At 46.5% G+C, this 10,652-nt stretch overlaps 1 pseudogene; it reads left to right on the top strand.

Annotated features, from left to right (window-relative positions):
* Positions 1-929: 929 nt before the first annotated feature.
* Positions 930-1,642, top strand: LOC139018471 (cell division cycle-associated protein 3 pseudogene; annotated as a pseudogene).
* The last annotated feature ends 9,010 nt before the right edge of the window (positions 1,643-10,652 follow it).

The raw sequence follows: 10,652 nt of genomic DNA, 5'->3' as shown, positions 1-10,652 counted from the left end.
AACAATAGAAATTTATTTCCTTACAGTTCTGGAGGCTGGGGAGACCAAGGTCAAGGTACTGGCAGTTTAGTTCCTGGTGAGGGCCATCTTCCTGGTTTGTAGAGACCTCCTTGCTATGTCCTCATCTGGCCTCTTTTCAGTGTGTGCACTTGCGACTAGAGAGAGAGAAAAGATAGAGAGAGAGAGAGAGAGAGAGAGAGAGAGAGAGAGATTGATTCAACATATGAATATGAATTTGGGGGACACAAACTGCCCTCGTGCTTCCACGCTGGGGAGTAAAATGTGGGAGGGAGACTTATCTTCTTTCATCCAAACTTTACAATCAATTACTTTGACTTTATAGAGAAGATTTGGCTAAGTGATAAAAATGCCAACTTTGAAAATGAAACCTAATTGTAGTCATTTCCTCATTTGTAAATGCATAGCAAAATCCTTAATATGCATATGGAAGAAAGAGATGTTCTAAGGTCAGACGTGCATCCTTCCTATGAAAGGAAACTCTCACGGGACCTGCAGGAAAAAAGTCACAGCCTGGTCAGGTTCACTGAATGAAGCTGATTTTCACCTCAACTCCCATCCAAGAGTCCTGGCAGGGAGCAGTGGCTTAAACGAGCCACAAGAAACAACAACGGGGCAGACTATCAGGGTGAGCTGGAACTTGTAGCCAATGAGATCTGATATTCTGAGTCTGGGGACCTGTGAGACCTCCCTCAGTTCCGTCTCTGCTTGTGGTGTTAGCAGGACAGTCCATCACTGGATGCTGTGTCTTCCTGGGCTCTGGGATCTGTGCCTTCCCTGTCTTACCAGCTGCTCTCAGAGCAGGAAGGAAAACAAGGCAGGAGCCCGCTGTGAACGTGAGGGTACCCCCACCCCAACCTACCTCCACGTCAGCTGGGCTCGCCCAGGTGAGATGCCCCTCTCCTCCTACAATGATCAGTGCATCATCCCCACAGGATGGCTTTAACATCTGTTCTGCGGTAGAGCTGGGCTGGCGCTGGCTGCATGTACGGAGCCTATGCTCAGGGGCTTATGGTCTACAGAGGGCAACAAAGCCGTCCGCAAGTTATCACAGTGCGGAAATGCATGCAGCAGGAACAAAAGGAAGGAGGGGGCGGACACCCCGAGGGACTTCCAGGAGGAGGCAGCCCTGATAGGAATCCCCAGAGCCTGTTCTGCCCCTAGAGGTACCTTCATCTTCTGCTTGGACTTGCCTCTGGGCACCCAGTGTTCCCTGGAGGACCAGATGCCTCATGGGAGCCAGACTGAGCTCCCCTCTAAGCAGGTGTTTTCCGAGGAAGAAACGGGACAGCCTTCAGAAACCCTTAGGACCAGCCAGGGCTCAGACAAGCCCATGAGAGACCCCGAGACGCCTAGACCTTCAGGTTCTAAGCGAAATAGACGGAAACCAAGGAGCAAGGCTCTAGGGAGATCTCCCCTCACCAACCTGCAGGATGACAACTCCCCTGGGACTCGGACACTACGACAGGGTAAGCGGCCTTCTCCCCTGAGTGAAGATGTTAGGGAACTAAAAGAAGGGGCCATTCTGGGAACTGGACGACTTCTGAGAACCGGAGGCCAAGCGTGGGAGCAAGGTCAGGACCATGACAAGGAAAACCAGCACTTTGCCTTGGTAGAGAACTAGGCCCTGGGTGCCCCCCCCCCCCCCCAGGTTCACCAGGGTCTAGTGATATTCCAAGTCCTCCCGCCCCTTCTTTCCCTGGGAGACTGGAAAGACTCATTTTCTTCTACTCCCCCTAAACTACCAGCCCCGGAACTGATAGCTTTCTTGGGCTTTCTTTGTGCATTATGTGTTTCTTGTATATTAAAGGAGTGATTTAAAAAAAAAAAAAAAGGGAAAGGCACTTCGAAGAGCAAAGGTGGAGGGGCACTAACATCACAGTGTGTGATTGTGGCACATCTTCTAAATGCAGCAAAGTGGCCTGTTGAGAGTGACTGAATCCTCCGAGGAACGAGAACCATAGCACTGTTCTATACAGAGTGTGTGTTACGTGCATATACATCACCACAAGCTATAAAATGTCCCCCCACATGCCCTCCCTAACGGAAGGCTGTCCAGGAGAAATTACTCAAACCGGCCAGGTGTCCACGGTCATTCCAGTCTGTCTCCTTGTCAGCCCCTGCCTCCTGCAGGCTTGCTTCACCCACGGTCACTATCCCACCAGGCGGCTGTGCATCCGGTGTGGTGGTGCCCCCCGCAGGCAGGGACCCTGACTCCACTGGGCCTCCTCGCTATTTGTCAGCATGTCCCACCTGTGACTGACAGCTTAGCGGCTTTGCTCTGTGTCAGCTAAGCCAGGACCAGTGGCTCTGCTGCTGGCATTACTGAATCACAGTTGCGAGGAAGCACATGGTTTGCCCAAGGAACTCAGGGGCTCCGCAGGGAGTGAGCAGGAGGCCGGCTGCCCCAGCCCCTCAGCCAGCCCTGCTCTGTCTTTTCGGTTGTCTATGGCTCCACTTAAAACTGCTGAAAATCACAGTTCTGCGGTGGAGGTGGGAGAATTTTACAAGCCTCCCTGAGGCTAGCCCAGGGCTGAGGGCTGCTCGGAAGGTTTACTCTCATCTCTAGTCCTGTCCTTCTCTGCCTGTTCTCTCCACCTGCTGCCCTGCCCCTGTCAGTGCCTCATCATTTGTAAATGCCTTATTTCAGGAGTACGAAGTAGCCTCATAGCCTCGCTACAGTGGGTAAGAATGAAAACTTCCCACTCATCGTGTCTGTGGAACTGCTCCATACCCACGTACATGGGGTTGACGTCAGCGGCTCTCGAGCGTGCCTTGCGTGAGCACCAGAGTCGCCTGGAAGGCTTGTTAAGACACTGGTTGCTGGGCCCAGTTTCTCACTCATTAGTTCTGAATGTGCATGTCTATGAGGTTCCCAGAACATTCTTTGAGAACCACTCCTTTATATGAATACTGTAGTAGGCAGTTAGGCATGAGCAGTGCAAGGATGATGGGCCAGGTGCAGAGGGTCACCAGGATGGAATGTCCCGGGTGCCTAGCAAAGGACAATCAATGTAGGGTGGGACCTTGTCCCAGGGTGACGTTTCCTCCCCTAGCACATCGCTGGTCAAGAGGTTTGGACCCCCTAACCTTTCCTCCCTACAGGTAACATCTAGGTCTCAGTTGTATTTCAGCTCCGGGCCCAGATAACGTCAGCACCAGCTGCCTGGAATAATGACCCCCATCTTGGTGCCAGCCAATCAATCAGGGGAAGACCACAGCCCTGAAAGGACACATCTGGAAAACTGCTGAATATTCTATGAAAATCTTTCCCTCGAGCCTCCCCTAAAATCTCCACCCTCAAGACCCTTAGGGCAAGGACCCATTGTGCTCTCCCTCCTGGGAGCACACCCTTGCCTTTCCCTTCCTCCTCAACCCCTGCCCCTCCAGGCACGATACTTGCCTTCCTCGGGCCCAAGCTCCAAGGCCCTTCCTTTACCTCTGGAATTTGTTTGCTAAGCCCATTTCTTCCAGGAATTGCTTTTTCTACCTCTGTGATTAACCCAGTAAATGTTCTCTTACAATTTGAGTCTTGTTCTGAATTCTTTCCCAGCCAGAACCCAAGTACTGAGGTTGCTGAGCTCAGGTTTGACCCCACCCGTCAGACACCTGGTGTCGTTCCCACCACCTACAACAAATACGATCTAAAATTGGCACAAATCATTCTTGAGGTGTCAAGAATCCAGATAAACCTAAGAATTCAAGAAAGAGTGACCCTAATTAGAAAATGGTAACTCTGCTCAGCTGAGGTGGGCCCCAAAAAGTGAGATGGCGAATGAGAAAAGGCGTTATTAGAGAGAGGGATGGCTGCGGGTAAGAGATGAGAATAAAGACTACATGTGATATAAAGCACCTACTTAGCACCTTTCACACTATAGGAACTCAAGTTATGTTAGGTCCCGTATCCTTGGCATAAAATTATATAGAGCTAAAGGGGATTTTAAAATATTGTCATGCATGTCCATTCATTGACGTGTTTCATAAAATTTCTGTGTGTGCTTTCAGAGCACAAGGTAGGGCACTGTGGATGGGAAGACACGCAGTCCCTTTCCCTGCCTTTGCCTCCTTTAGCAGGGGAGCCAAATGAATGAACGAATACAGTGCAGTGTGGCAGAGGAGGCAGCGGTGGCAGCGGCGGTGGTGATGGTGGCGATGGTGGTGGTGTTGGTGTTCCAATTTCTATAGGAACATATGCACAGGTGACCCAGAGCGTTTCATTTGGATATACCAATACAAACGTCAAAGGGTACTTACTATTAATTAATATGGCCGAGCTTAACCAAAAACTAAGAAGAGAGAGAGAGACACAGGAGATAAACAATGCAAGAAATCACACAGGTTTATTTACCAGAGAGCTGATGGGTTTCAGTCCTTGGCAGGCCACCCGGAGACACTCGCTGACAGAGGAGACACCCGGAGGTCGTCAAAATACGCCGCCAAGGAGCTTGGTCTCTTGACTCGAAGAGAGGCCTCTTAACAGTCTGGGCTCAAGGCAGAGCAAGAATGGCAGTTTCGCAGTTTGGCAGTTTCCAGGGGGGAGAACGGTTGTCTGTGGAGGGCAGACAAACGTCTGAACCGCAGCAGATTTGCTCTCCTTAAATCCTTGAAGCTGGGCGTCTTCAGTGTCTCATATCAGTGTGCTCCGGTGGCCTTCTGGGCTTATCAGGATATACACGCAGGGGGTTACAAGGTACTTATCAGGAGTTAACATGCTGGGAGTTGTTGGTCAGGAGTCACAAGTTATTTGTCAGGAGTTAACTTGCAGGGCATTACAAGTTACTTATCAGGGTCTCACACACACACACACACAAATTAAGTTTCCCTTCTAAGTAAAGTTTAAAATTCACTCTAATAAAGAAAGGAAATTTGATTATACTATCTTATACTAACTAAACTTATTACTATAACAGTTGGTGATTGTGATGCTGCAAGTGGTGGAGGTGGCATTGTTTTTGGTGGTGGTGGTGGTGCTGGTCTGGGTGGAGGTGATGGTGGTGGTGGTACTAGTAATAACTTTCTTTACCAGGCTCATCCTATGTTCCAGACATAGGGGGAAGCACTTTTCATGCCTTATTTACTCCTCAACGACACTAAGAGATGGGCATTATTATCCCTATTTTGTAGATGCAGGACCCAACTTGTCCATGGTTCACAGCCCTAAATTAAATGGTAAAGCAAAATTCACACCCAGCTCTGTCTGGCTGCAAACTCTCAGCCCTTCACCACCGTGACTTTGCCACCCGGTCTGCGCCACATCAGAGGTTTGTTGCGGGCGCAGGGCCTCAAATATTGTTGAGTCTCCTAGACAATGTTCTGCTGGAGCCGGGCCCCTGACCCACAAGGTGAGGGAGCCTCTCCAACAAAAAATCAGTGTGTAGTGTTTGAGACTTAAGCTTGCTTAATGGAAGCTGCTATTTTTAGAGTAAAAAGGTTAAAGAATGCAAATGTAGCTTGGCAGCCTAGACCAGTGGTTCTCAACCTTCCTAATGCCGCGACCCTTTAATACAGTTCCTCATGTTGTGGTGACCCCCAATTTCATTGTTACAAATTGAACATAATTAAAGCATAGTGAGTAATCACAAAAACAATATGTAATTATATATGTGTTTTCTGATGGTCTTAGGCGACCCCTGTGAAAGGGTCATTTGACCCCCAAGGGGGTCACGACCCACAGGTTGAGAACCACTGGCCTGGACAGAGACGCTGCATCTGCTTCAGGGCACGACCTGTGAGGTTCCTGAAAAAGGTTTGGGTTCTCAAAAGGACAAATGAGGATCATAAGACCCTCGTGCTCCCACAGCTGAAGGAACCTCCTTAGGTGAGCTGAGAGTAAGGCTTTCTCATCCTGGAGTCAGGGATTAGGAAGTCTGTGAGCCCCTGAAATTATCTATATATCTAAAAGGCTACGTGACTGACCATCATCCAGCTGACCGGCCGATACATATGACACGCACTGGCAATTTAAAAATAAATGTTGCCCTGACCGGTTTGGCTCAGTGGATAGAGCGTCGGCCTGCAGACTGAAGGGTCCCAGGTTTGATTCTGGTCAAGGGCATGTACCTAGGTTGCGGGCACATCCCTGGTAGGGGGTGTGCAGGAAGCAGCTGATCGAGTTTCTCTCTCATCAATGTTTCTAACTCTCTATCCCTCTCCCTTCCTCTCTGTAAAAAATCAATAAAATATATATTTAAAAAAATAAATAAATGTTGACTCACGCATGCATGATACATATCAAGCTCTCACTGAAGCCAATCGCACATGTGTGTTTCGATCTGTCATTGTTGTTTTTTTTTAAATTTTTTAAAAATATATATTTTATTGATTTTTTACAGAGAGGAAGGGAGAGGGATAGAGAGTTAGAAACATCGATGAGAGAGACATCGACCAGCTGCCTCCTGCACATCTCCCACTGGGAATGTGCCCGCAACCAAGGTACATGCCCTTGACTGGAATCAAACTTGGGACCTTTCAGTCCGCAGGCCAACGCTCTATCCACTGAGCCAAACCGGTTTCGGCCGATCTGTCATTGTTGATCCTGAATTTGGTTGAAACTTCTATTATAGAGAAAGAGCGAATAGTGATATTAAAATATTTCTTCTAATTAATATCTGTTCAATGTGCATGAATCTGTGCACTGGGCCACTAGTAATAAATAACTGTACAAGTGTGTGGAGAAAGAACACATATTTATATAAGTTCCTCAAAGAGCCTCTGACTGCAAAAGGTTAAGAATATCTGTAATGTCTGGAGACAGAAGATCAGGGCAGTGGCAAAGGGTTCCAAGGACATTTGTTGCATAGAAAAGCTGAGAGGAGGGTCCAGGAAGGGAATGCAGAGCTCAGTGCCCAGGAGCCAGGGCAAACTTGCTTAAAGTTGCTCTTGTCAAGGTCACCGGTAACTTCCATGTTATTAAATCCAACAGTCAGTTCTCGGTGGCCCCCTCTCTTGAACCATCAGCCAGCTGGCCAGTTTGATCATTCCTTGGCCTTGAAATGCTTCCCTCATCTGCTTCTATGACTTAAAATTCTCCTGGATTCGTCCTGCCTCTTAACTGCCTCTTAACTCTTTGCTGGGTCCCTATCTTCTATTGGACTTCAAACCTTTGGGAAGTCCTAGGGCTCTTTTTCTCTTCTTTAAAAACATCCACTTCCTTGGCGATATTATCAGTCCTATGGATTTAGATAACACATATATCTTAAAGATCCCCCAATTTTTCTTTATTTATGTCTATTATATCTTTAGTCTTAATGTTTTTTCAGAGCTCTATATATAAATATATAACTGCCTACTCTATGTTTTTACAGGGGACCTGAAACTTTACAAAACTGAACTCTTATTGCCCTTACTTTGTCCTTTCAACCAATTCCTCCCAAGATTTCTGGTCTACAGTGCCAGGAATCCAGAGTCCTCTCTTGCATCACGTGGCACTGTAAGCTTCCTGCATTTTCCCTTCTTTATAATCAGGACTGCTCCAATCAGATCAGGGAACCAGAGAGCACCTGGCCCATCCCATGCCTCCCACCCTTATTAAAGGTGAAGTGGGTAAAGAAAATGGAGTCTCCTGCTGTTCCCCCAAATGGACCCCCAATGGGGGCAATTGACATATGGCCAAGGACCAGCCCATTTCACTGGAAATCTCAACCAGGGCTTTCTCCCAGCAGAGGCTTGAGGAACAGAAACATAGGTGACGTCACCTCGCAGGTTGCATTCATTTTAGAAGCCTACTGGGGGACCTGCATGAAGTGGAGGAAGTTCAGGTTGAGCAGGAGATAGGTGGCAATTCCCCCCAAGGAAGGGATGGAGTCAGGGTCCTTAACAGGGTGTTGGTTCCCCCATGCAATTACTCTGATAATGATCAAAAGAAAGGAAAAGACCTTGATGTATTCCCCCCATCAGTCCCAGAAAAGCATTCAGAGATGAGCATTGTTTATCAAATGCTTAAAAGGAGCAGATGAGAGGCTTGACGTTATCCTTGTTATTATTTCTGATTTGCTGTGTAGTTTTGCCATTTGTATACTTTTTAATGTTTGTTTTTTTAAATTCATTTTTACAGAGAGAGGAAGGGAGAGGGAGAAAGTGAGAGCAAAACATCAATCGGCTGCCTCCTTCATGCCCCCGACTGGGGATTGAGCCTGAAACCCTGGCATGTGCCCTGACCGGAATCGAACTTCGACCTCCTGGTTCATAGGTCAACCAACATTCAACCACTGAGCCATGCTGGCAGGACCTGGCTACCTTTTGGACATCCAACCAACCGATACACACCAGCCAGGGCTCTGCCATTCATATTTACAATGTGATTTGAGAGGCAGCTGTTTCCTATAAAGCAACACTTCCCTGAAAATACACATAGTTTCCTCCAGGCCAGGTAATGGCAGATGATAAATACGATGCCAAACATGTTTCCTTTCCAAGGGGCTCTTTCTGCACGTTCCCGGGTCCCGTGTGTCTAGATCTTGGCATCTACAAACCAGGTGATGGATCTGTTTTTCCAGAATGTCTTCCTTGATGCCCATCTGAAAGCAATTTCTCCCTCTTCTCTACGCTCTTAGCACTTTATCCAACCCTCTACTAAAATTATTGTGATTTTTCTACTCTTTATGTAGTTACTTTTGTGCCTGTACCTTTTCTCCTCTTAGCATCTGGTCTTGTGAAAGGCAAGAACTGTGTCTGGTTAGTCTTTGATTCTCTGGCACTTACCATAGTGCCTGACACCCACAGATGCTCAATAAATGTTGAGTAAATAAAAGAACACAGAAAAAAAAATGAAGGCAGAGACTACGTTTACCAGTGCTCATGGTAGACATAGCTGCCATTTCGATTGTAGATCTTTCAGGCATGTTGGTGTGTTGAGCAGGAGATCCTTTGTTGAGTTATAGTTGTCTGATTTGTTGTAAATTTAAGGGAAGAAAGAAAAGAGTCATGTTTCTTTGGTCTGGTGCTGACATCACCCTCCCATTTTGAGTATTTACTATGTATTCGGCTTTATGCTAACAACCTTGTGTCTGATTCCAAAGCCAGGCGGAATAGATACTGGCCGACGTGCAGTGGTATGAAAGGTTCCTTAAAGCCTCTGCAAGACTTTTTTAAAAATGTCTTCTAGGAGTTAGCAAGTAGGATAAATTGAATTGCAAAAGCTCAAAGGCAAACGTGTTCCTGGGAGGTATATTAATATTAGTTAATGTTAATTAATCATATTGATATTAATTTTGACTGGGAACTTATTCATTTTTAATTAATTGTTGGCCTAATCTGTTCACGCTGCTCTAACAAAACACAGTAGGCCGGGGTAGCTTATAAACATCAGGAATTTATTTCTCATAGTTTTAAAAGCTAAATGTCCAAGTTCAGGTTACAGCTTGGTCAGGCGAGGACCGTCTTCAGGGTTGTAGACATCTCATTGTGTTCTCACATGGCGAAGGGAGGAAGGGAGCAAGAAATCTCTTTCTCTCTCCCTCTCTCTCTAACTGAAGAGACTTTTTTATTTTATTGAAATCATTGGGGTGACACTGGTTAATAAAATTATATAGGTTTCAGGTATACAATTCGATAATGCATCATCTGTAGATTGTATTGTGTGCTCGCCACCCCAAGTGAAATGAGTCATTCAGAGAAAGACAAGTACCATATGATTTTACTTCTATGTGGAATTTAATGAACAAAATAATCTAACAAACAAAATAAAAACAGATTCATAGATATGAAGAACAGACTGACAGCTGTCAGAGAGGAGGGAGGTTGGGGGCTGGGTGAAAAAGGTAAAGAGATTAAGCAAAAAAATGTTTTGATTTAGCGTCTCCATTATAAGGGCACTAATCCTTTTATTGATGGGGGCTCTGAGAACTTATTCCCAAAGCTTTGTTCTAAATAGCAATTGTCACAGCCCCGGGAGATAGCCATTATTTTTGTCATTATTTTGAAAATGAGAAAAGTGAGGCACAAAGTTCAGGGCTTTGACCCACCTCCCACAGTCAGTAGGTGGTGGATTCAGGCGCTGACCCGGGCAGTGCGGCCTCAGGACCTGCACACTTAACCACTCTCTAATGACAGTCATTTCCTGGAGGGGCATTAAGGTCCAAAGAAAACAGGACACAGAATCTTAAGAGAACAGCATGCAACACACCTACATTTGGTTGTTTGTTTTTTTTTAATCTTCACCTGAGAATATTTTTTCCATTGATTTTTAGAGAGAGTGGGAGAGAGGGGGAAAGACAGAAATATTGATGTGAGAGAAACACATGCCTCCTGCCTGGGCCCTGGAGGAGCCTGCAACCGAGGTACATGCCCTTGACTTGAATCGAACCAGGGACCTTCCATCCGCAGGCCAACGCTCAAACCAACTACAGTGGGGCCTTGACTTACGAGTGTCCCGACTAATGAGTTTTTTTGAGATACCAGCTGTCTCTCAGCCAATTTTTTGCATTGAGCTGATAGAGTAATTAGAGTTAACGAGCTCGGTCTTGGAATGAATTAAATTTGTAAGTCAAGGCCCCACTGTAGGGCCAAACAGCTAAGTTTTGATGATGAAGAGAAAGTGGAAAGTTGGAACATGGGCACTGCTTAAAGAGATTTCTGGATTGCCGGGTATTGAGTAGCTGGTCTATAGTTAGTTAGGCACAGGGTGTCACAGCCAC

Source organism: Myotis yumanensis, unplaced genomic scaffold (genome assembly GCF_028538775.1).
Source record: "Myotis yumanensis isolate MYYU_CA2020_CCGP unplaced genomic scaffold, mMyoYum1.0.hap1 SCAF_10, whole genome shotgun sequence".
Lineage (NCBI taxonomy): Eukaryota > Metazoa > Chordata > Mammalia > Chiroptera > Vespertilionidae > Myotis > Myotis yumanensis.
The sequence above is the reverse complement of the archived record's forward strand: the minus strand, read 5'-3'. Positions and strand labels throughout refer to the sequence as shown.